The sequence below is a fragment of the Bufo gargarizans genome, chromosome 10 (genome assembly GCF_014858855.1).
Source record: "Bufo gargarizans isolate SCDJY-AF-19 chromosome 10, ASM1485885v1, whole genome shotgun sequence".
Taxonomy (NCBI): Eukaryota; Metazoa; Chordata; class Amphibia; order Anura; family Bufonidae; genus Bufo; species Bufo gargarizans.
Genome location: NC_058089.1, coordinates 47,624,745 through 47,650,030, shown reverse-complemented (window position 1 = coordinate 47,650,030; position 25,286 = coordinate 47,624,745). Strand labels below are relative to the sequence as shown.

Below are 25,286 nucleotides of genomic sequence, written 5' to 3'. Positions count from 1 at the left end.
GCTCCACCGCGGCCATCCTCGTACGTGCGGATCAATCTCTCCCTGCTTCTATTAATCATCTGCCCCTGCTGCTCTGCTGGAACATCTCACCCTTCATCCCTTCCGCTTCTAATTCCGTCCCTCACCGCTGCCGCCCCCCCTGCCTGCCGGGAGTCATGTCCTCTCAATTATAGTCATCGCTCCCTGCATCTCGCTGGAAACGTAGATATCAATCACTGAGCACGCCAGTTCCTAAAGATGAAGCAGAGCTGAATTTGCTGTTTAACTCTTTAAGGTTGCAATGAGAGCAGGGGCTACCTCTGGCAGGTAGAAAATGTCTGCCTCGTCCTTACCATTACAACATGGGGTATGCGTTATAAAACCTAATAATAATTTTATAAATTATTAGTATTCCTAGTACATCTATTGTATAAAGGAAGGATATGGCCAGGCATTGGGGTCACCTCTGGCCTATGGCAGGGCAGCCATTCGAGACTATGCATCCTGGTGTCTGAAGAGCAGAAAATTTAAGGGGCTATAAAAGTAAATAAAAAATAAATATGGATTCTTTCTTCCAAAAAGAGCGCCCCACCTGTCCACAGGTTGTACGTGGTATTGCAGCCTAGCCTCATTCACTTCAAGGGAGATGACCCATAGACAGGCCAGTTCTGGAAGAAAGCAGCCATGTTTTTCTAATACTCTACAACCCCTTTTAATTAAAAGGAGACTGTCATGATGAAAGATATCCTTCCCGCCACCTGAGCATACAAAAAAATAAATAAATAATGTATTGTCCGTCGTCCTGCAGTTGCTCTATTCCTGGCTGCTATTGGTCCCTACAGGACCAGGAAGAAGCTTGGTCCCATGACTGCTGCAGCCAATCAGAGCAATGAGGCCTCTTTCGGTCCCTTGCTGCCGCCTCGCTCTGGTTGATCCAGCAGTGAAGTGTCCCCCATGTGTCATTTGACCTAGTGGCCAACGTGACACATAGAAACCGGTGGTGGCGGGGGAATCAAAGGAGCCGGAATCCAGTGGGGAGCGGGAAAGGCCTGGTTTACATTTTGTTTTTTCACTGACGTGTGCTGTCTGCATCTTCCATGGACAGCATCTGTGTTTGGACCATTTTTCACTGACCATTACCGTTTTTTTCCGCCCTATAAGTGGAGGGAAAAAAATGTCAGTGCGTCTTATGGTGTGACCTTGCCCTGTGTGTGACGTCAGGTCACAGAACAGCGCGGCAGGAAGAGCAGGAGTGGCGAGTTGATTTATTTTTCTCTGATCTGAGGTCTGATTAACATGTGGGTCTGACTGAAGGTCTTAGAAACATGGGGGTCTGATCAGAGGTCTGATTAAAACTGCGGGGGGTCTGATTGGGAGTCTGATCTGAGGTCTGATTAACACTGGGGCGGGGCTGATTGGGAGTCTGATAAAATATTTTTTCTCTTCCTCCACTAAAACTGCGTCTTATAGGGAGAAATTTTCTGCTGAGCAGTGTCCGTGGAATACAGATGGCACACGGAGTCTGGACAGAGCAAGAAGTGGCACCTATTTGGCTTAATGGCCAGGGTAAAAACTGCAGGATTTTTTTAAAAAAAATTTTTTTATATATATTTATAGTGACATGGAAAATTAAAAATATAACTATAAAAATTATAAATTATTTAAAAATATATGTTTAATAGGAAAACATGATTAGGTCACTTTCAGAAGACACATTCCCTTTAAGCCTGGGCAGCTACCAGGACCCTCGTCCCTCCCATGGTAAATGCACCAGCACAAGTATTTTTCCTTATGGCATGTGCGCTCCATCAGCTCATGGCTGCCAATCTGTGCCGTATCTCCAAGCAAGTTTTACGCATCTGTTCCTAGACGCCTTCTGTCGAAGTCACAATATAAACACGAAACTAAAAGCATCAGGATCCCACCCACTGTATGTACACAGATCTGGCGCCTGCGTGACGCGCTCTCTGTCACGGCCTGTGCACACAGTAGTCAGGCCGCGCAGGCTAATGGCAGGTCTTACTCAGGGGATGACAATGCTATCAGCCATCTGTCTCCGCCTCCTGTACGCCTCCTCCATTGGCAGACTGTTACCCATGGCTCCTGCAGTGGTGGGGGAAGGTCATGGCTGCACTTGCCATGATACACCACTGGTGACTAAAACATGGAGGCAGACATTGTACAGTCCCTGTACTGAGAACTTTTCACCTCACTGAGGTATGAGGCATTCATCTTTCTTTTGCCTTGGGGCGTCATTACAGAGGAAGCCCCGACTACAGTGTGACAGCCATTGTTCAATACGGGCCGTAAAACAAGAGTTTCAAGAAATTTAATTCACCATTTACAAGCCATAGCCATTTTATACAGAAAACCAGGCCCACAGTAACTAATCACAGCGCAGCTTTCATTTCTCCTCAGCAGCTTATGAAGTTAAGCTGAACACACGCCTCACTACCCATGGCAACCAATCACAGCAAAGCTTTCACTTCCCCACAGCAGCTTTTGAAGTGAAAGCTGAACACGGATTGGTTGCACACAGCAGCCAATCACAGCACAGCTTTCATTTCTCCTCAGCAGCTTATGAAGTGAAAGTTGAACACATGCCTCACTACCCACAGCAACCAATCACAGCACAGCTTTCATTTCCCCTCAGCAGCTCATGAAGTGAAAGCTGAACACTGATTGGTTGCTATAGGCAACAAGCAGTTTGTTTTTTTCCTGTCTGACAAATTGGACGGTTTCGGCAGCAGATTTTGGTGCAAATCCATGTTTAATCTGTGCCCAAATCCTTATGTGCTAAAGAAAAAAAAATCACCCCAGGCAGAAACCCTCATAAAATAATAAAAGAATATATGAGAACATATTTCACCGCCTGTCTCTATCAATGCCACCTCACCGTCAGGCTTTTTGTTGTTGACATGCACATATACAATCGTTGGCCTCAGCAGTCATGTGACGTCACTGGTCTGGCGTACACGGACACTTCACTGCTACATCCAAAAAGATGGGTGCAGTGGCGGCGAGGATCAGAACGGTGGCGCTGGAAGTGGTGGAGGGTAAGGTAGGTGGACTTTGCATTAAAATCCGCTGCTGAATATACCCGCTAAGCCTGGACTTGGCCTAACAGACTGGCTCGTTGCTTATAGCAACCAATCCATGCTCAGCTCAGTCGGACAACCCCTTTAAACGCAGGTTTTGAATTGCTCTTAATGCAGCTCTGAATGAACCGCCATATTTTCTGTCCTCACGGTACAGGTACATTGATGTCTTCCCTCATCGAATTGCAAACAGTAAAGCGACTTAAAGGGGTATTCCAATCACAGACAATGGGGGCATACCCTAGCGATATGCCCCCATTGTCTGACGGCAAAACCCCTGTGCTCTTTTTGGGGGAAAAAGCTGACATGTTTTCCTAATCCTGGACAACCCCTTTAACGAACAATTGTGCTACAATTGTGCTACACCCCCCACCCCTATTGATTGATAGCTTTCCCAGGAAGCAGAAATAGCCAGTTATCAATAAAATATATCTGTATAGAGCCACCTGCTCTTTCTTCCATGCCTTATTTCTCTGTCCACCTCGGTAATATTGCTGAGGTGGACGCACATGCTCAGTTCCTTTCTAGAACTACCACCGGCTATATCTACTGTGACAGTTACAGGGAGAGAACTGCAGGAGATCGGACATGCTCCCTCTGATTTCTGATAGGGAGAGAGGTGCCAGAAAGGACATGTCCATCAAGCTGTGATAGGAAGTTACAGCAGAAAGGACACGCTCCGACGAGCTGGGCTAGGGAGAACTGCAACAGAAAGATCAGAAGGACATTATAGGGAGAGATTAAACTGAAAGGCCACGTGACCCGGGGCTGTGATAGGGAGAGAGCTGCAGCAAAGGACAGGCCCCCTGAGCTGTGATATGGAGACAGTTGCAGCAGAAAGGACACACCCCTGATCCGACAGCCTGAAATAAATGTAGCAGAACAGTTGGAGCAGCGGATGGAGAGATCTCTAGACCAATGTGAGGTACAGGGCCGATTCTAGCTGTGTCAGAAATACGACTGTCATGTACTGTATGATGTCTAATGTTCGTTTTTTACGTCCGTCATGGGATAACCCCTTTAAATAGGTTGTCCCACCATAGCAACCTATCACCTGTCAAAATGCTAGGACCCCCAAGCCATCACTAAAACGGGGGTCCCCAAGACCAATCTGAGAATGAGCAGAGGTCACACGGGCGTACTTCCACCCTGTTCAGTCTATGGCACTGACGGAGATAGCCGAGCGCAGTACTGATCCGACAGTCCAGGGGTGCAGGGACATACGTCCAGTCCAGGGAGAGGCAGCAGTCTTCTCGGGGGGAAACCGTCAGTGGGGACGACAGGAGGGCGAAGAAAAGGCTGCAGGTTATTCTTGGATTATTCCTATGGGGCTACATGACAATCTGTGCAAGGACAGCATGAAGCGGAGGTCGTGTCTGCAATCAATATGGAGGAATCAGGGCGATGGGGCGACGTCACGAACCAGCAGTGAAGCAACGGGCGGATAATGACCTACATCCAAAACTGAAAGGCGGCTGTGAGGAGCGGGGACCATGACTTCATCAGGAGTAAATTGGAGAGCGTGATGAAGAGGCAGCAAGAGCCATTACTGTCAAGAGGAGGAAGAAGGGCGGCTGGTAAGAAGGAAGACAGGAATGGTGACAAGTGAGGGGGATGGGAGCCGGCAGCACATGCAGATCACATGGGGAAAACTGTATGCACGTCATTTCTATAGGGTAAAGGGAGATAAGCGAAATAAATAAGAGACCGAACAGGATAAGTCCGTCCTATACTGCAATTAACGCCGCACGTGTTACCACCACAGAGGCAAGCAAATATCAGGAATGGACGCCAAATTGTCCACCCCTTCCCAGTAATTGCCAGCGTGGCTTCCAACCATAGCTGTTAACCATCCTGACATTTACCTGCAGATGAAATGCGCCTGGATGAAAACGGGAAACGTGCCGCCATCTTACTAACCGGGACCCAGATGGCCATAGTACAGATGACATCGGTATGACGGCCCATCGCATGGCTTATTGATTATTTTTGCCATCAATGCCTGGTCGGAGATCATCAACTGAGACGCCAATGACAGTGAATAACTAAAGGGTCACGCCCCTTCTCAATTTAACCAAGAAAGGGTCACACCCCCCCCAACAAGAGCTGTGCTGGAACATAGCCCCATTCACTTAGGAAGTGGCGCCGCTTTGGAAAAAGTCTGTGCCCCTTTCATTGAAAGCAGAGGTGGGCATGCCAATGGCTGGGACCCTACCTACCAGAGACGTTAATGCCACAAAGGGGTATTCCCATCTCATAAAATTATGGCTCAGAGATAGGATAGTATAATGAGTGGGGGCTCCGACCTCTATCACCCCCACCAAACCTGAAAATAGAGGGGGCCCGGCGCTGATTCAATACTGCAGCCCCTTCAATGTTTGCACCCCGGCCTCCCAGCCATGCAGGGCACTGCAGCCTGACCGATTCACTGTGTGGAAGTTCCCTGCACAGCTGATGGCATGGTGCCACCATGCAAGGAAGGACTGTCAGCACTTTAAAAAGACCCCTTCACCGCTCCTGACATGTCTGTTGTGGTAACTACTTGCATTCCCCATATAAAAACAACTCTGGAGCATCTATTCTTATGACTATGTTGTGCCATTCCTCTATTATTCCTGCTAGAATTTGCCAACGGTCTGCAATAAAGGTCCAGATGGGCGTTACCTGTTGGGGAGGTGTCCTTGCACAGTCTGACGTTATCAGTTATGCCTCATTCACACATCAGTGTTCGGTCAGTGATTTTCATCAGCGATTTTGAGCAAAAACCAGGTGTGTCTCTAAACACAGAACAGGTGCAGATCTTTCCCCTATCTCTTATGTCTGTGGAGGCTCCAATCATGGTTTTGGCTCAAAACATCGATATGTGAATGAGGCTTTATATTTTGCAGGGACACGCCCACAACTTGTAACACCCATCTGGACCTTCATTTCAAACTTCTAGCTATTCATTCATAATTTCTAGCAGGAATGATAAAGGAATGTCACAACATAATTACATAATAAGAGAGGTTCAGAAATTGTTATTACATGGGGAATGCAAGTAGTAACTAAACCAGACATATCAGGAGAGGCGACGGGTCTTCTTTAAAGAGCTTCTCCGGGACTAGAAAAAAAGATGGCGGCTTTCTTCTTCTTAAAAAAAAAAAAAAAAAAAAAAAAAAGAGCGCCACCCCTGCTCACAGGATGTGTGCGATATTACATCTCAGCCATATTTACTTCAATGGAGCTCAGCTGCAATACCAGACACGACCTGTGGACAGGTGTGATGCTGTTTATTGAAGAAGGCAGCCATGTATTCTATTCCTGGAGAACCCCTGTAAGAGAGATGCAAGCAGCAAAGCATTTTCCCAGACAGTATAACAGGGAGCTCAAAATGCAATATTATACATCAGCCACCAGATCAGAAGACGCAATAGAAAAAAATGTGAAGAATGACACTGGAGTGGAAATGAGTAACCCGAAAAGAATGGGTCTTAATAGAAGCCGGGGCTGTAGGGCATGAACTGTGACAGGAGAATTAGGCTATTGACACAAGTCGTTGGTCATGGAGATAACACCCACTAGGTGAAAGGGGCGTCACACGTGTGAACTCCGAGCTGAGCAGGGTACCAGATGGGCAGGAAGCAGAAGGGCTATACCTGAGCTCACCGCCCATAACAACCCCCCGCTGCATGGAGAGTATACAGGGGCTTCTACAGTGCGGTTACATCAGGGGTACATACATTACTATCAGGAACCAGCTGGATCACCCCATAACCTGACGCTATGACGCATCAATGTGCACCCATGTGTCCTACCACGCCAATGCCAAGATGCACAATGCCAATGCACACTATAGGCGTGCAGGATCAGTCTTCTAGTACCCGCTGGAAGAGAACAGCGCCGATCTAGCCTCCAGATTACACAGCACGCAGTACTCCATACAGCTGCATGGGCACAATGGTCCAATCTGCTGCAACATTTGCATAATCCATAAATAATAAACCGCCATATGATGATCCGAGCACCATGATGGCGTCACTAAGCTGTATGACAGGGGCGAATGCAGCCATGCACGAGTACACTGGCGTCACACGACCCAAGGTGTATTGTGTGAACCCGATGCACACTTTATTTGCACTGGGTCCTAAACGCCCCCCTCAGGCATAGGAAGCAATGGGGGTCCTGAGCACCTGCCTCAGGCATGACAAGGAGTGGGGGCCCTGAGCGCCCCCCCCCCCCAGCCATGGGAAGCAGTGGGGGCCCTGAGCGCCCCCCCCCCCCCTCAGCCATGGGAAGCAGTGGGGGCCCTGAGCGCCCCCCCCCCCTCAGCCATGGGAAGCAGTGGGGGCCCTGAGCGCCCCCCCCCCCTCAGCCATGGGAAGCAGTGGGGGCCCTGAGCGCCCCCCCCCCCCTCTCAGCCATGGGAAGCAGTGGGGGCCCTGAGCGCCCCCCCCCCCTCAGCCATGGGAAGCAGTGGGGGCCCTGAGCGCCCCCCCCCCCCTCAGCCATGGGAAGCAGTGGGGGCCCTGAGCGCCCCCCCCCCCCTCAGCCATGGGAAGCAGTGGGGGCCCTGAGCGCGCCCCCCCCCTCAGCCATGGGAAGCAGTGGGGGCCCTGAGCGCGCCCCCCCCCCTCAGCCATGGGAAGCAGTGGGGGCCCTGAGCGCGCCCCCCCCCTCAGCCATGGGAAGCAGTGGGGGCCCTGAGCGCCCCCCCCCCCTCAGCCATGGGAAGCAGTGGGGGCCCTGAGCGCCCCCCCCCCCCTCAGCCATGGGAAGCAGTGGGGGCCCTGAGCGCCCCCCCCCCCCCTCAGCCATGGGAAGCAGTGGGGGCCCTGAGCCCCCCCCCCTCAGCCATGGGAAGCAGTGGGGGCCCTGAGCCATGGGAAGCAGTGGGGGGTCCTGAGCGCCCCCCTCAGCCATGGGAAGCAGTGGGGGCCCTGAGCGCCCACCTCAGCCATGGGAAGCAATGGGGGTCCTGAGCGCCCACCTCAGCCATGGGAAGCAGTGGGGGTCCTGAGCGCCCACCTCAGCCATGGGAAGCAGTGGGGGCCCTGAGCGTCCCCTTCAGCCATGGGAAGCAATGGGGGTCCTGAGCGTCCCCTTCAGCCATGGGAAGCAATGGGGGTCCTGAGCGCCCCCCTCAGCCATGGGAAGCAATGGGGGTCCTGAGCGCCCCCCTCAGCCATGGGAAGCAATGGGGGTCCTGAGCGTCCCCTTCAGCCATGGGAAGCAATGGGGGTCCTAAACGCCCCCCTCAGCCATGGGAAGCAATGGGGGTCCTAAACGCCCCCTAAACGCCCCCCTCAGCCATGGGAAGCAATGGGGGTCCTGAGCGCCCCCCTCAGCCATGCAGCCCTAGAAAGCAATGACAGGAGCATGCATGATAGTAGAGCAGGATAGCACATACCCACTGACAGCCCTGTTATGATGCCCAGGGAAGCAGTGACAGCAGGGCTGCGAGCACTGACAGGAGGCGGAGCAGTCATGCACCACACACTCTCAGGGAGGGGAGGACATGCAGTGTGAACAGTAGCTTACCTGCTGGCGGAGAGAACCCGGTTTACTTTCCCTCGTCGGCCGCCGCTGCTGCAGTCTCTCCGGGGCCTGACAACATACAAGAACCCGCACCCGGCTACCCCCACCTCCCGTGCCCGCGCATCATCAGCAGGGACGTGCCACAAGAAAAGCCCCGCCCACCATCCTACTTACGACGTGACGAACGTTCTACCCTTGCGTCTTTACGCACGGGTGGGGGGGGGGGGGGATGGTTTCTATGGTGACAGTGACAGCGGCCTATATACAGCACAGAAGAGACACATAGAAGATTATCAGGAATCTGATTATATAATGTGTGCCGGGCAAAACCTACAACGTGCTTACACACAGTGCTCCTAATATACTACTGACACATCGTGCTCATAATATACTAGTGATATATAGTGCGCCTAATATACTACTGACACATACTGCTCCTAATATACTACTGACACATACTGCTCCTAATATACTACTGACACATACTGCTCCTAATATACTACTGACACATAGTGCTCATAATATACTAGTGATATATAGTGCGCCTAATATACTACTGACACATAGTGCTCCTAATATACTACTGACACATAGTGCTCCTAATATACTACTGACACATAGTGCTCCTAATATACTACTGACACATAGTGCTCATAATATACTAGTGATATATAGTGCACCTAATATACTACTGACACATAGTGCTCATAATATACTAGTGATATATAGTGCTCCTAATACACTACTGACACATAGTGCTCATAATATACTAGGGATATATAGTGCTCATAATATACTAGGGATATATAGTGCTCATAATATACTAGGGATATATAGTGCTCATAATATACTACTGACACACAGTGCTCATAATATACTAGTGATATATAGTGCTCATAATATACTAGTGACACATACAGTACAGACCAAAAGTTTGGACACACCTCATTCAAAGAGTTTTCTTTATTTTCATGACTATGAAAATTGTAGATTCACACTGAAGGCATCAAAACTATGAATTAACACATGTGGAATTATATACATAACAAAAAAGTGTGAAACACCTGAAAATATGTCATATTCTAGGTTCTTCAAAGTAGCCACCTTTTGCTTTGATTACTGCTTTGCACACTCTTGGCATTCTCTTGATGAGCTTCAAGAGGTGGTCACCTGAAATGGTTTTCTCTTCACAGGTGTGCCCTGTCAGGTTTAATCAGTGGGATTTCTTGCCTTATAAATGGGGTTGGGCCCATCAGTTGCGTTGAGGAGAAGTCAGGTGGATACACAGCTGATAGTCCTACTGAATAGACTGTTAGAATTTGTATTATGGCAAGAAAAAAGCAGCTAAGAAAAGAAAACGAGTGGCCATCGTTACTTTAAGAAATGAAGGTCAGTCAGTCCGAAAAATTGGGAAAACTTTGAAAGTGTCCCCAAGGGCAGTCACAAAAACCATCAAGCGCCACAGCATGCAATAAATACGCAAGAAAAAAAGGGAGAATCAGTGGAGCACCCAAGGTCATAAAAATAGAGAATAGAACTGAATTAGAATACAGTATTATACTGATTTAAAAATAGTAACTATAGTATTATTATAACAAAATCCAAATCTAAGAGACCGAACAGCCACCTTCTTCCTTGGCTCTCCCGGGATCACAGGAAAGAAAGGAGAGAGAGAAATGGAAAAAAAGAAAAGAAAAAATAGGTTAAAAGGAACACTAATTGTGTGGTCACATTTAGAGTGTAACCTACACTAGTGATCTGATGGCCACTGTGAGGTCGTTCCACCAACATAAAGTGGAAGGAGATTTTTACCACAATGGGGAAGGAATTTTTACACAATCTTGTGTGTTACTTACGTCACGGGGGGGGGGGGTTGGTGCAAGATAACCTCAAGACACTTGACACCAAACCCCCCCCCCTCCTCACCGAGGTAGCTGTAATATGGTAGTCCCTTCGTTGTCCCGGTAAAAGATGACCCGGTGGACTTCTCAGGTAATATGAATTTACTTTAATTTGAGCTCGATGCGTTTCGGGGTATTAACAACAACCCCTTCCTCAGGAGCATTACATGTTACACTGAATCAAAGACATATATACATAACAAACAAGAAGGCAGGAACTTCCTCCACTTGGTGGGCCCACCTCCCGGCCCAGATACCCGGAATTTTACCCTCCCCGTTGGATTTGGAATTAAACAGAACCTAACTAGCATTAGAATAAGTCCCAATGACACCCAATAAAACTCTCAGGGTTGGGTGTATGGGTTTCACATAAAAAGAGATCATTTTGTTCCTACTGAGGGTTGTGAAACTTGTCCGTATCTAACTCACAGATTCACTTCCGATTCGGCACTGGAGACTGATGTGGGCGGAGATGAAAAATTGCGCGCGATGTGTGGACTTCTGGTTATATGGTACCGGAATCCGGAAGTGCGTTCCACCCATGGGACGCATCATAGCGGTAAACTTCACATGGCTTCTGGTCACATGGTACCGGAGATACTCTTTAAACCAAGGAGCGCATCAAGGGAGCTCACTGGGTGGACCAGAAATGTATTCTGGCAACAAAGTGCTTCCCCCCCCCCCCCCCCCCCCCTTTTTAGGAAACAGTTTAGGATTATATGATAATATCATACAATATTGCATAAAACAATGTTTATTAAAGGATAAAAACAGAAAAACTATATAAAAATTGAAGGAAGAAAACAATATACAGGGTGGGCCATTTATATGGATACACCTTAATAAAATGGGAATGGTTGGTGATATTAACTTCCTGTTTGTGGGACATTAGTATATGTGAGGGGGGAAACTTTTCAAGATGGGTGGTGACCATGTTTCTAGTAAACCCCCCATTAGAGAAGACATTCCTAAGCTGCTTAAAGGAGTTGCTGAGTCCTGGCGCAAATTTTCTGCATGTTTACACCCCTTTGACGGCGTCTCCCCCCTAACGCCAACTGGATTATTGCCTTATCTGCTTCGGAAGGATTTTAGGGACCACATGGGTTTGTGGAAGGCACTAGGGGATGTGGCAATTGGTGATCTACTCGAGAATCGAGAAATCCCTGTTTTATCATCCCTGAAAGCCAGGTTTGGATGGGTCCCCTGGACCTTGCCCCATCACTCGCAGTTCAAGGCTATTGGTCTGCAGTATCTGATGGACACCCCTAACACCTACACCCCCACTTGGTATGACGCGTTTTGGAATCAGGCAACCAACAGTAAAGGAGCAGTATCTCGTCTGTATAATAAAATACTAGAGATCGGCTCTGATACTAGGCCTAAGTACATTGATCAATGGGCGTCAGAAATGGATATTGACTTTACCGCTGGCACCATTGAGAGGATTTTATCACACTCTCACGGGTACTCACGCTGTATAAAAATACAGGAAAACTCCTTTAAAATTGTTACAAGGTGGTATAAAACTCCCGACAAATTACATACCATCTCACCATCGAATTCTGAAGTCTGTTGGAGATGTGGAGGCGCAAAAGGGACCATGTATCACGTTTGGTGGACATGCCCGGTAATCAAGAGTTTTTGGGACAAGGTGTCGGAGAAGGTGCAAGCTATTTGCAAAATCAATTGCCCAATTACCCCCTTGGTAGCTATACTCAACCTTCCAGATTGTAACTATAAACTTACGGCCCACTCGCTTCCAGCTCAGCTAATTGCCGCCGCTAAACTATTAATACCGAAATATTGGCTATCAAAAGAGGTACCGAGTTTACGGGAGTGGAGGGGTAAAGTTCAGGAAATATACCTACTAGAGGAGCTGACCAGTTGGGAAACATTGTCTCATGACAAATTCATGGTGGCATGGGGCAAGTGGAGGGATTGGTTCGAAGCTAGTTCTGCGAATGTCCAGAGTTAGTCTACCAGCTATATAGAGGGGTTTTAGGAAAAGCCAGGGGTATGGGTAAAGGGTGGAAGGGAAGGACACCATGGAGGGAAGTATGAAAAGATATGATGGATCCCTGAGTCAAAAGAAGAGATGGGTTATGACTTTCATCTAATCCTCTGGGTTGCTGAAATAAAGAGATTTGCGGCGTATCTGTAATGCATCTTTTTGTGTAAAACCCTGCCTCTCACACGCAATTGATGTATGTAACCGGATATACTTATTGTGGAGTTGTTATGTTGTTCTTGTCATATTGTAAATGCCCTATCAGTGCTGTTTGACAAATCATAATGAAAATAAAGATTTGATAAAAAAAAAGATGGGTGGTGACCATGGCGGCCATTTTGAAGTCGGCCATTTTGAATCCAACTTTAGTTTTTTCAATAGGAAGAGGGTCATGTGACACGTCAAACTTATTGGGAATTTCACAAGAAAAACAATGGTGTGCTTGGTTTTAACATGAGTTATTTACAAGTTTCTGACCACTTATAAAATGTGTTCAATGTGCTGCCCATTGTGTTGGATAGTCAATGCAACCCTCTTCTCCCACTCTTCACACACTGATAGCAACACCGCAGGAGAAATGCTAGCACAGGCTTCCAGTATCCGTAGTTTCAGGTGCTGCACATCTCGTATCTTCACAGCATAGACAATTGGGTTTGGGTTAGGTGTTGTGTAGATTGTATTATTTTCCCTTTTATAACATGGTTATAAGGGAAAATAATAGCATTCTGAATACAGAATGCATAGTACAATAGCGCTGGAGGGGTTAAACATAAAAAATAAAAAATTTGAACTCACCTTAATCCACTTGTTTGCGCAGCCCGACTTCTCTTCTTTCTTCAGGACCTGAGTAAAGGATCTTTAATGACATCACTGGCTCATCACATGGTCCATCACCATGGTAAAAAAGATAATGTGATGGACCATGTGATGAGCGCAGTGACGTCACCACAGGTCCTTTTCCTCCTGCACAGCAAAGAAAAAGAAAGAAGAGTGGATGAGGTGAGTTACATTTTTATTTTTTATTTATTTTTAACCCCTCCAGCGCTATTGTACTATGCATTCTGTATTCAGAATGCTATTATTTCCCCTTATAACCATGTTATAAGGAAAAATAATATTGATCGGGTCCCCATCCCGATCGTCTCCTAGCAACGTGAAAATCGCACCGCATCCGCACTTGCTTGCGGATGCTTGCGATTTTCACGCAGCCCCATTCACTTCTATGGGGCCTGCGTTATGTGAAAAACACACAAAATAGAGCATGCTGTGATTTTCACGCAACGCACAAGTGATGCGTGAAAATCACTACTCATGTGAACAGCCCCATAGAAATTAATAGGCCGGATTCAGTGCGGGTGCAATGCATTCACGTCACGCATTGCACCCGCGAGGAAATCTCGCCGGTGTGAAAGAGGCCTAAGAAAGTCCATATTCCCTGATTGAACAGATGCCGCAGGGGACATGCAATCCGTGCGCTCTTGTGAGGCAGACATCTGTTAGTTAAAACACAACAAAGTCAGAATTAAATATACACAGCCATATCCCTGGTATGAAAAAGGTTCATACAGCAACCATTAGTATGCCCATGAATGGTGACAAGCTGAGGCAAACTAGATATAACATGAAAATAATTCCAAGCAGACAACCCCGGATCCCGCATGAATCACCATACTTACCGCAGTAAGCAGCGGGTGAAGCGTTTTGGCTGAGCCCGCCGGCATCCCACCGGCACGAGATTAAATAGCTAGACTTCCGGAATGCGCTTTAGCTGATTATTGCTTTCTAATGTGTCTCTATCCTGATTGTACCTAGGGGACTTAACCCTTTGGTTATGTGCTGCCAACCATCTGTAACCATCTGAAGTATTATATATGAGTGATCAATGAGTAAACACAGGGCATGGGTGGGGGGCTAATGAAGCATTCCAGTCTTATGAATCAATGCAGAGCTGATTTTGAACTCCTCATACTTGCTATTAGGGGTTGAAGGACCTGCGATGATGTCATCACAGGTCCTGGCAGATGTACCTTTTTAACCTGGGAACTACACCATTTTTGGTGCAGTTCCTTTGCTAGATCCAGCAGGACCTGTGATGTTGAAGATGATGTCATCACAGGTCCTGACGATGCACTGTTCTAACCTGGGAACTACACTTTACACTGTGCAGTTCCTTTACAGGACCTGTGATGACATCATCAAAGGTCCTTTAGCTTTAGGAAGATAGATGGGAGAAATTAGGGGGCGGGGCCTCTGCTCCTCTTCCTCACGGGCCCATAGCAGCTGCGTGGTCTGCCTATATGGTAGGTACGCCACTGCCCTGCTGTATGCCCTATAGGGCATATGGACATCATGGTGGGTGGGGGGGGGGGGGGAATCATGAGCTCTGTAAAGTGCAATTATTAGGAAGGAGTGTTCCAACTAATGCTTTTTTCAAATAATTGCGCTGTCTGAACGTGCTGCCAATCACCCGTTCGTTGGGTGATCGCATCTTTAAAGTGGCTTCAAAAATCATCATTTGGCGGCCTTATATTACCCTTTATAAACAGTGATCTACCACCAGCAAACAAGGATTTTCTATGGGGTGAAATAATCTCAGTAGCGATCATTCATTTCCATACAGAGAGACAATTATCAGGAAGGAACGGTTCATTCACGATAACTGCCTTGTCAGTTGGCTCATGTAAGGCTTGGGCTACACGGTGATCCTGGGCGTGACAGCTGTAGCACGACTAAGGATGGCAGTGTAGCAGTGCAGGCCAAGAAATGAATGAGGTTGCAGCGCGACTTGCAAATTGCTGTGATTGCAACCCCTGAATCGCCAAACTGCTGGATTTCTTAGCGATTCTGGGGTTGCAGTAACTTGCAAGTCATGCTGCAACCCCATTCATTTCTATGGCTGCACTTAGTTGCGCAACAGCTGTCACGCCCAAGATCGCCGTGTAGCACCAGCCTAAATGAGCCTCTAGGAGCAACGGGGGCGTTGCCGTTACTCCCAGAGGCTCTGCTCTCTGAAACTGCCAAGCCCTGTGCACTTTGATTAACAGGGTCAGGCGTGATGACGTTTCAACTGCCGGCCCTGTCAATCAAAGTGGAGAGGGCGCGGCAATTGTAGAATGTGCTGAGCCTCTAGGTGTAATGGTAACGCCCCCGTTGCTCCTAGAGGCTCATTTGCATATAATATAACATTATTTTTCTCAGCAATGCGGGCACATATGAACATGGGACCAACACAGACGCCTTCAGCTGCCAAGCGCACATGTAACAGGTCAGCCAGTGTCATAGGCACAAATCTGCTGACAGATGCCCTTTAAACATCTTCTGTCTTAGGCTACATTCACACAACCGTAGTAGCCATGGCCACCGTTATCATAGAAAATGCCTATCCTTGTCCACAGTTGCGGATAAGAATAGGACATGCTTTATATTTTTTGCGGCGCCGTGGAACGGAACTACGGATGCGGACTCATTCATACAGCCTTTATGCCATGACTTGGAGACGTTTGCAGAACTGAATGCACCCTGTACACCATATGTTGTGGTTGTAACCAATACTGACACTTACCGACACTCATGGGAGTCAGTGTAGATCCCAATAAGGACAGTAAAGAGTTAAAAACTGCCATTTCTAGGTTTCTCTGTAGCTCTGGATGGTATTGATTCAATTCCCTCCCCATAAAGATCTTAGTTCACAGAGTTTTCTTGCACAATTTGTCCGTACAATAATTTCCTCATATTTGAGTGAAACTTGACCCTTACAATAGCTCCTTGTTGGCGGCAGCACGCCCGACATGCCAGGTATTCAAGACAATTTCCTGGTTGTGACAAAGACTTAACTAAACTTCTCTCTGTGCTATCTCAAGAATTCTGGAGTAACAAGATTCTATGTGGGAACGAGGGCGCTGCATCGGGCAGCCATCGGTAAACGCAGCGCAGGTCTAACCAAACTGGGTATCCACTAGGAGGATCTATAGAGAAAATGGAAGGTCTCCGCTTAGGACCACCCCTATCAGCAAAAACTGAGAGTCACTATCTAAAGATGCTCTCTGGGACCCAATACATTGACCTTGATGGGCACCATGTAATACTTAAAGGGGTTGTCCGGGTTCAGAGCTGAACCCGGACATCCCTCCATTTTCCCCCCGGCAGCCCCCCTGACATGAGAATCGGAGCAGTTCATGATCCGACGATCTCCTTTGCCCTGCGCTAAATTGCGCATGGCAAAGGCATTTTTTGAAGATCCGGTGACGTACTAGGCTCTCCATGGGGCTGCCAGGAATCCCGGTGACGTCCCCGACACTGATGGGCGGGATTTATGTAGTGTCCCACTAGGTAAAGGTGGGCACTGCACAGGTTAATGTGTTACATTGCATTAAATGTCATGTGCATGTTTTTCCCTGTATTATCTGGGTGTCAGGCCTGTCAGGGTGTAGTTTAGCCTCCCAGACGTTAGAGGGAGCTGGAGAGCCCTAGTTACATATAGGAAGGCCCAGACAGGGAAGAGTTAGTTCATTCCAGGGGACTAGAGGAGTCACCTCGTCCACCTGAAGCTCCTGAAGCTAGGATCAGCTCAGTAGAGATACCCCAGTTGTAGGATCCAACCTCCTGGGAGAAACTTACAGTTATTTACCTGATAAGAGGAGGCGACCCAGGGTAAGCAAAGTGACCCTGAAGGGCAGAGAACTTAGGAACCATAGCAAGCAGTATAATACCTGAGGAAGAAAGTAACCAAGGATATAAGCCACCCTTTTAGGCATCCGGGCCTTGGGAGATATAAAGCCAGAGCAGGAGTTCTATAAAGGACAGTGTACAGTGATTCTGGGAAAGGTACAACCTGCTGCTGAGTGCTTGTGGAATTTACCCTCAGTGTAACTTGCATGACTATTGCCTGCCATATTTGTGAATAAGCCCCTTTTCGTGGAACTGTAATATAGAGACTGTGCTACACCTGCTGTACAAAGTTGGATTGTCCAGTAAAGTTTACGTTTTGGTTCACTATATACTTGTGTACCTTCATCATTCCAACCACCAACCGGCGTGCCACCGTCCAAAGGCACTGGCGTCACGAATACCACAGGGACCTTGCCCCAGGCACACAAAATACCTGTAACATCCAGGGCACCTCAACTACCATCAGGCCTGGTCCCTATCTACAGAGCGTGCCCCAGAGGAACTGTGTCTACCTCTCCTTCACTGCCACGCGCCTGCCCAGGGTTCTGCAAATATAGTGAGTACCCTCGATTGCCCATAACTGTGACCTCACTTCATCATACCCTGCAGGTCTGGCGTGTTGCATTTAGGGCTGCCCTAGCCAGTAAAACGGCTAGGGCAGCACTAAAGCCCGCCCATCAGAGCCGGTGATGTCACCGAACACACTGCTGGGTGGAAGTTTCCGCCCGGCAGTGTGTTATTGAAAACAAAAGAGCCAGTGCCCTGCGCAATTTAGCGCAGGGCAAGGGAGCGCATCGGAGCATGAGATGCTCCGATGCCAACATCAGGGGGGCTGCCGGGGTGAAAATATGGGTATGTGCGGGTTCAGCTCTGAACCCGGACAACCCTTTTAAATGGAAAGCAAGATGTCGCAAGAGGCAAGTAGTTAAAGGGAACCTGTCATCAACTTTATGCGGACCCCACTGAGGGCAGCATAAAATAGTGACAGAAATGCTGATTTCAGCGGTGTGTCACTCATGAGTCACATCTACCTGAGAAGAGTCCTGGTTATTATAATCTCCTGCTCTCTCGCCCGTCTGCTGTTGATTGGCAGTTGTCTCCTAGAGAGAAAGAGAAAAAACTGGGTAGAAGACTGTCAGCCATCAGCAGGTGGGCAGGAGAGCAGGAATTCATGAATAACCAGGACTCTTCTCAGGTGGCCGTGACTCTTTTCCAGGCCCAGTCTGCAATGATTGTGATGTTGGTTTTCGGCAACCACTTACTTTTTATTTATAAATGACAGACCCCTTTAAAGGGGTTTTTCGGGAGTACAATATTGATGGCCTTTCCCCAGGAGAGGTCATCAATATCTGATCGTGAGGGTCCAACTCACAGAACCCCCCACTGATCATCTGTTTGAAGAGGCTTCCAGTGAACAATGACGCGGCCAATGACGTTACTTTCATCCGTCACATGGCCTGGGTTCAGCTCCATCCTGTTCAAGTGAATGGGGCTGAGCTGCAATACCAAACACAGCCACTATACAATTTACAGCGCTGTACTTGGCATGCAGTCAGAAGGCCGCCACAGTCTTAGGGCTCATTCAGATGTCCGTATGCTGTCCGTAAAAATGCGGATCAGTTTTTTTGCAGATTAGATGTGGACCTATTCACTTCTATGGGGCACCTAATCACGCCCCCATGTCCTTTGATTGACAGTGCTAGACCCGTCGGTCTAGCGCTGATATCCCGCAACTGCGCAGTCGCATCACTGTTGGCGCGTGCTCACTGGATCTTTTCCTTGCTTCCTGGCTTGTGTGTATGTCCAGTGCGCACGCGCCATCATGGAAGCGAGTGCGCGGGTGTGTAATATCAGCGCTAGACCGGCGGGTCTAGTGCTGTCAATCAAAGGACATGGGGGCGTGATTAGGTGCATTTCCATATTTTAAAAAGTTGCTTTTTCGGCCATACCGGACCTACTACATGAGAAATAAAGGTATGGTTTTTGTCTGTGTCATCAGCCCTACCAGGCTATATACCTGGTAGGGTAGGCTTAAACCGGGTGACAGAGCCTCGGCGCATCAGGCAGAGCCTAGTGCGCAGGCGCCGGATCTGGCAGAGGGACGGGAGGATTGCGGAGGCGGCGCTGAGGTGAGGAAGGCGGCACTGTAGACAGGGAGGGCGGCAATTAAGACTGGGAAGGCGGCGCTGGGCACCAGACGGCGATGGGTGCGACCAGGCACCCGGTATTAACGGAAAACCCCTTGGGCACCTTAGGTAGGTGATTGACAGGTTATAAAAACCTGTTTTTTGGGCTAATAGAGCCACAAGCAGGTTTAATAAGGCCAGTTTAGGATTCATGTTATTAGTACGGACATGGGCATATGTTTAGCTTATAGGGCTGAAATCTCCGGGTGTCGGACCCCCACCGATCTGATATTCATGACCTCTCCTGAGAATAGGTCATGGTTAAGGAAACTATCCAGCTTTTCTGAAAGTGGATATAAAATATTCATAGATGTTTTCATTTCTCTGTGTGCGTGATAGAATCTGGTGACAATTGGAAAAACAAGAAGAAACCAATGACATAAGCAAAAACTATAGAAGCTAGCCGTGTGTGTTAAGATAAGATAAGTGTATGTACTCAGGGCCGGCTCCAGGTTCATGTGGGCCCTTGGGCGATAAATCCTAGTGGGCCCCCTTGAGGCATTTTTGTACATTTACATGTCCCTCTGTGGCTCCCACACGGTATAATGACCACCAGTAGCCCCTATACAGTATAATGACCACTAGTGGCCCTTCACACAGTATAATGACCCCCCCCCCATGCCCCCAAACAGAGTATAATAACCCCCAGTGGCCCCACACACAGTATAATAACCCCCAGTGGCCCCACACACAGTATAATAACCTCAAGTGGCCCCACACACAGTATAATAACCTCCAGTGGCCCCACACACAGTATAATGACCCCACAGTGGCCCTCCATTCAGAATAATAACCCCCAGTCGCACCCCATTTAGAATAATGACCTCCAGTGGCCCCCACACTGGGGGTTATACTGTATGGGGGGGCACTGGGGGTCATTATACTGTATGGAGGTCACTGGGGGTCATTATACTGTATGGAGGTCACTGGGGGTCATTATATTGAATGGGGGCTCTGGTGGTCATCATACTGAATGGAGGGTCATTGGGGATCATTATACTGTATGGTGGTCACTGGGGGTCATTATATTGAATGGGGGCTCTGGTGGTCATCATACTGAATGGAGGGTCATTGGGGATCATTATACTAAATGGGGGCACTGGGGGTCATTATACTGTGTAAGGGGCCCTCACAGTGTAATGACCCTCCCCCCCAGTGGCCCCCTTACATACCTATCATTGCTGGAGCGCAGGGGAGCTGGCGGTCCTGCTCCTTCTCTCCTCAGGTCCGCTGCAGCAGTGACGTCACCCCTGGGCCGGGCCTGGAGGACAGAAGGAGCTGTGCAGTGATGTAGCTAGAACTGACTGGGTCCCACAGAAAATTTTAGTACGCCCCCCCGTCCTCGGTGGGTTCACATCACGTTTTTCCTATCGGTTTGATGTATACAAATGTGCAGCACTCCACGTTTTTGTATCCTGCAGAGTCCAGTAAAAATATGCATATGTATTTTTTTCTACCATGGAACTGTATGGTGAACGGACGCCACTGTGCGGCATCAGTCTGAGGCATCTGGTAACGCATACATTTTTGGTATGCATTAAATGGATGGCAAAAATGGGACGTTAACCCAGTCCTAGTGTCAGAATAAGCCCCAGTACACAGCGGAGCAGCGTGGCGGAGAGGGGAGGCCGCCATGTACTGACAGAGCGCTACCTGGTCCTGGTGGTCAGGGGTGAGAACTGTTTCCCAAGGATAATTTATCTACTGGGAAATACAGGGCCCAGTATAATACAGTAGAATCTATATAATATAAAGATATTAGCCCTATATATAAGGGGGCACAGTAAGAGGTGAGGGGCACAGTACGGGGTGGGTGGCACAGTACGGGGTGGGGGGCACAGTCACATAATCCTATGACATTAGAAGGTCCTTATGGTGAATGCGGTTCAGACGCTAACAGAATGAGAGGCAGAGGAGTGAGACAGGGGCCCGGGGCCCTGGATGGACAAGAGGGGTGAACACAGCAAGTAGATGGAAGGGGCTCTGAGGGGGATTCATACAAGAAGTAGTGGCAGGAGGTCTTTGCAGGGCAGAAACAGGAGATAGGAGGGTGGAACAGGAGCTCTGGATACATGAGGGAGCAAAGGAGACAGAAGGGAATCCATGAGGATGAGATAGGACATGATACGGGGGGGGGGGGGGCAGGTGTCATGGAGGCAAACTGCTTAATGAAGCAGTAAAACAACTAAATAGCATGAAGCAGCATCCAGCTGCAGCTCGAAGAGTTTCCCCCCTCCTGTCCCACAGAGAAGAGACAGTCACAGTGCAGACTCACTGACAAACTCTGGTGTCTGAAGCTGGTAAGGTAACCTGCTGCTCTGCTGATCGGAGTGAAGAGTGTCTGAGTCTCTGCAGCAGCCGGCCTCATGTGACTCAGAGGGCCCACCAGAGGGGTACTGCGTAAGTTAAATGCCAGCAATGAGAGTTTCCATCTGTATTGATGGAAGTGCTCATAGCAGCTCAGCTGGCCCCCTCAGGAGCAGTGGGCCCTGGCATTTGCCCGGGTTTGCCAGGTGCTGACGCCAGCCCTGTACGTACTAATAACCAAATATGCATTTCTTGCTAAAAACCTAACTCAAGCAGTTAACACATTCTTGGAAAGGGGAAAACTTATAAAATACTAACCAATCAATAGATGGATTCAGTTCTAACCAATCAGAAGTATTATTTATGTACCAATCAAAAGCCATTATTGAAATATCTGTAAACCAATCATGTTCTACTTTGAGAGGTTACACCCTTTGTCCCTGTGTATAAATAAAAGGCCCAGGACACGACCACTTTGGGCTCCTGGCAGAGTTTTGACACTGATCTCTGTCATTTTCCTCCGTCGACGTCATTCACCTGAACACGTGGCAACGATCATCATGTGACGGACCCTTGGTCTGCCACAACAGTCATCAATATAAATAAAGCGGACAACCCCTCTAAGGGTCCATTCACACGTCCGCAACATGTTTTGCGGATCCACGGAGCCGCAAAACACGGACAGCGTTCCGGCACTATAGAATATGATTATTCTTGTCCGCGGACAAGAATAGGACATGTTCTATTTTTTTTCGGGAACGGAATTGCGGACCTGGAAGTGCGGGTCCGCAATTCCGTGTCCGGGCAGCACATCGTGCTGCCCCATAGGAATGTATGGGTCCGCAATTTCGTTCCGCAAAATGCGGAACGAAATTGCGGACGTGTGAATGGACCCTAACCCTTTGCCATCCAGAGGGTGAAATCTGTTAAATCCCCCAAAGTTTATGCACTGAAAACCACTTTCTGGACTCGTTCCATATGGCCAGATTTTTAGGATGCATCCACACGGAACGTACGTGCGGCAGATTCTGCAGCATTCTACAGTAGCAATACAGTGGACGGAATTTCCGCTGCAAAAATCCGCTAGGTGTGGTTGTACCCTAATTCTTCTCATACACCCCTGCACACCTCAGAGGTTTGAAGGCAAGACTAATTTGGGCAAAAGCAGTATTTTCGCAGTCACGCAGTAGTGTGATGCTTTTTGCTCTGCAGTGGGCGTATACGCAGCGCGCAGCGTGTGTGTCATGTGTGTCTTTGGCAAGAAAACCTAGCATTTTACAAGCTGCTCTGGGTATATATATAGCACAGAGGCCCAAACGGAAGTAAACGGGATCTGGACGGGTGACAGATTCGCTCTGACAATTATATCATTAAAAGTTGTGCATTTCTTAACCCCTAAAGTGATTTCAGGAATTTTCATATTCATGGCCGATCCACAGGTTAGATGGTAGGGGTCCGACACCCTGTACCCCTGCTGATCAGCTCTGGTGCTGGAAGGCGGCACCAGAATTACAGCTCCATCCGTTGTGCCGTGAACAATGCTGGTTACTGCAGCGCTGCTCCCATTGAAGTAAATAGGAGCAGAGCTGCAGTTACCAGCTCCGTCCTCTCCACCATGGATGGAGCTGTGTAGTTCCAGAGCTACCTTCAGGCACCAGAGCTACAGCCGACTGTCGGGGGTGCGGGGTGTCGGAACTTCATGATCTGATCCTAAGGATAGGCCATCAATATTAAAATCCCAGAAAACCCCTTTAAGGAAAAGGCCTGTTTTGGGATTCAGGGCGCACTGATTTTGTTTTTAATCACTGGATTTCAGTACTCAATAACTTTTTGGATTTCCTTCCATTTGGGTCTTTTTTTTTTTTTTTTTTTTTTAACGACGGCTTGTTACAAAATCCTGACAGGCTTCCCCAGCTTTGTTTTTTAAACATAGTTTAAAAAGGAGATGGGCACAGGAAGAAGAGCCCGCTGTGGCTTCACCGCACCATGCTCAGCTTGATTGGCTGTTTTCTGCCTACACACAAACAGGGAGAGATTTATCAATGATGCTGGGCAGGTAGAAGTCACAGAGCAGACTCTTCCCCTCACGCCAAGACTCTTCTACCCAAGTCGGACTCTTCTACCCATGAAATTAACTCTTCTACCAACACCGGACTCTACTACCTGTGCCCAGACTCTTCTTCCCATGCCTGGATTCTTCCTCCCATGCTCAAACACTTCTTCTCATGCCCATTTTCTTCTACCCATGCCCGGACTCTTCTTCCCATGCCCGGACTCTTCTTCCCATGCCCGGACTCTTCTTACCATGCCCGGACTCTTCTTACCATGCCCGGACTCTCCTTACCATGCCCGGACTCTCCTTACCATGCCCGGACTCTCCTTACCATGCCCGGACTCTCCTTACCATGCCCGGACTCTCCTTACCATGCCCGGACTCTCCTTACCATGCCCGGACTCTCCTTACCATGCCTGGACTCCAATTTCCATGCCTGGACTCCTCTTTCCATGCCCGGACTCTTCAGCCCATGCCTGGATTCTTCAACCCACGCCCAGACTTTTTTTTCCCATGTTGGCACTCTTCTTCCTGTGCCCAGCTTATTTTCAGAGTAAACATAGCTATCTGTCATGCAGGGGAGGACTGGCCATAGACCCTATAGGCTAGGCCACCCGAGTCCTCCTCAGGGCCGCTGACCGGATACATGACGATCTCAGCATTAATACTAGCAGCATCAGGTACTTATACACCTGGCCAGCAGCTGCAGGAGCCCTCCTGAACTCAACTGTATCACTGTCCTCAGTATGGTGATAGGGCAGTATTTTGTGCTGCACTGTGGTATTTGGTTGTACTGGGGCGGTATTCTGGGCTGCACTGTGGTATTTGGTTGTACTGGGGCGGTATTCTGTGCTGCACTCTGGTATTTGGTTGTACTGGGGCAGTATTCTGTGCTGCACTCTGGTATTTGGTTGTACTGGGGCGGTATTCTGTGCTGCACTCTGGTATTTGGTTGTACTGGGGCGGTATTTTGTGCAGCACTACGGTATTTCAGTTGTCCCTGCCTACTTGTGTTGCCCATCTTCTGTCAATTTGGACTTGCCTACAACATGGGGGCTACTTTTAGAGTATTTCCAGGGCCACTTTAAGTTTCCAGTCCGCCCTCTGCTGAACGGACCCCAATTTTACCATTTCAGCACTTTACCTGACATAAAAAAGGCACTCATCCTCTCCCAGCTGCATTTTCTCAGCGCTGAGAGTACCGTCCATGCTCCTTGTGGACTGGAAGTGTGACATCCTGTCTGTGTCCATGTTGTACATACACTGGCAGGGGCGTAACTATAGGGGAAGCGGCTGCTTTAGGGCCCAGACTCACTAGGGGCCCCTCAGAAGGAAGACTAAAAGATTTTATTGTCAGGACCCCCTCAATACAACGAAATGATATACAATGACACAGTAGGAAACTGATGGAACGGCTGGCGGACCTTGTCTGAGAACTCAATCTTGACTAGCCACAGGAAGTTGCACGTGATTTTGTGGTTAGCGGAGAAGTTGTGTTTCCTTCAAAAATTTGCTGTGGGGCCCAGTCAGTTGTAGTTACGCCACTGTACACTGGCCTCAGTGCCAGTG

General features: G+C 48.5%; 1 protein-coding gene across 11 annotated transcripts in view; it reads right to left on the bottom strand.

The window, feature by feature from the left end:
• The window catches only part of MADD (MAP kinase activating death domain), a 97,102-nt gene extending 88,368 nt beyond the window's left edge, over window positions 1-8,734 (bottom strand). For all 11 annotated transcript variants that reach the window (XM_044269587.1, XM_044269592.1, XM_044269588.1 and 8 more), the window contains exon 1: window positions 8,598-8,734. The gene's annotated coding sequence lies outside the window, so the exon portion shown is untranslated. The remainder of the gene's footprint in view (window positions 1-8,597) is intronic.
• Window positions 8,735-25,286: the final 16,552 nt, after the last annotated feature.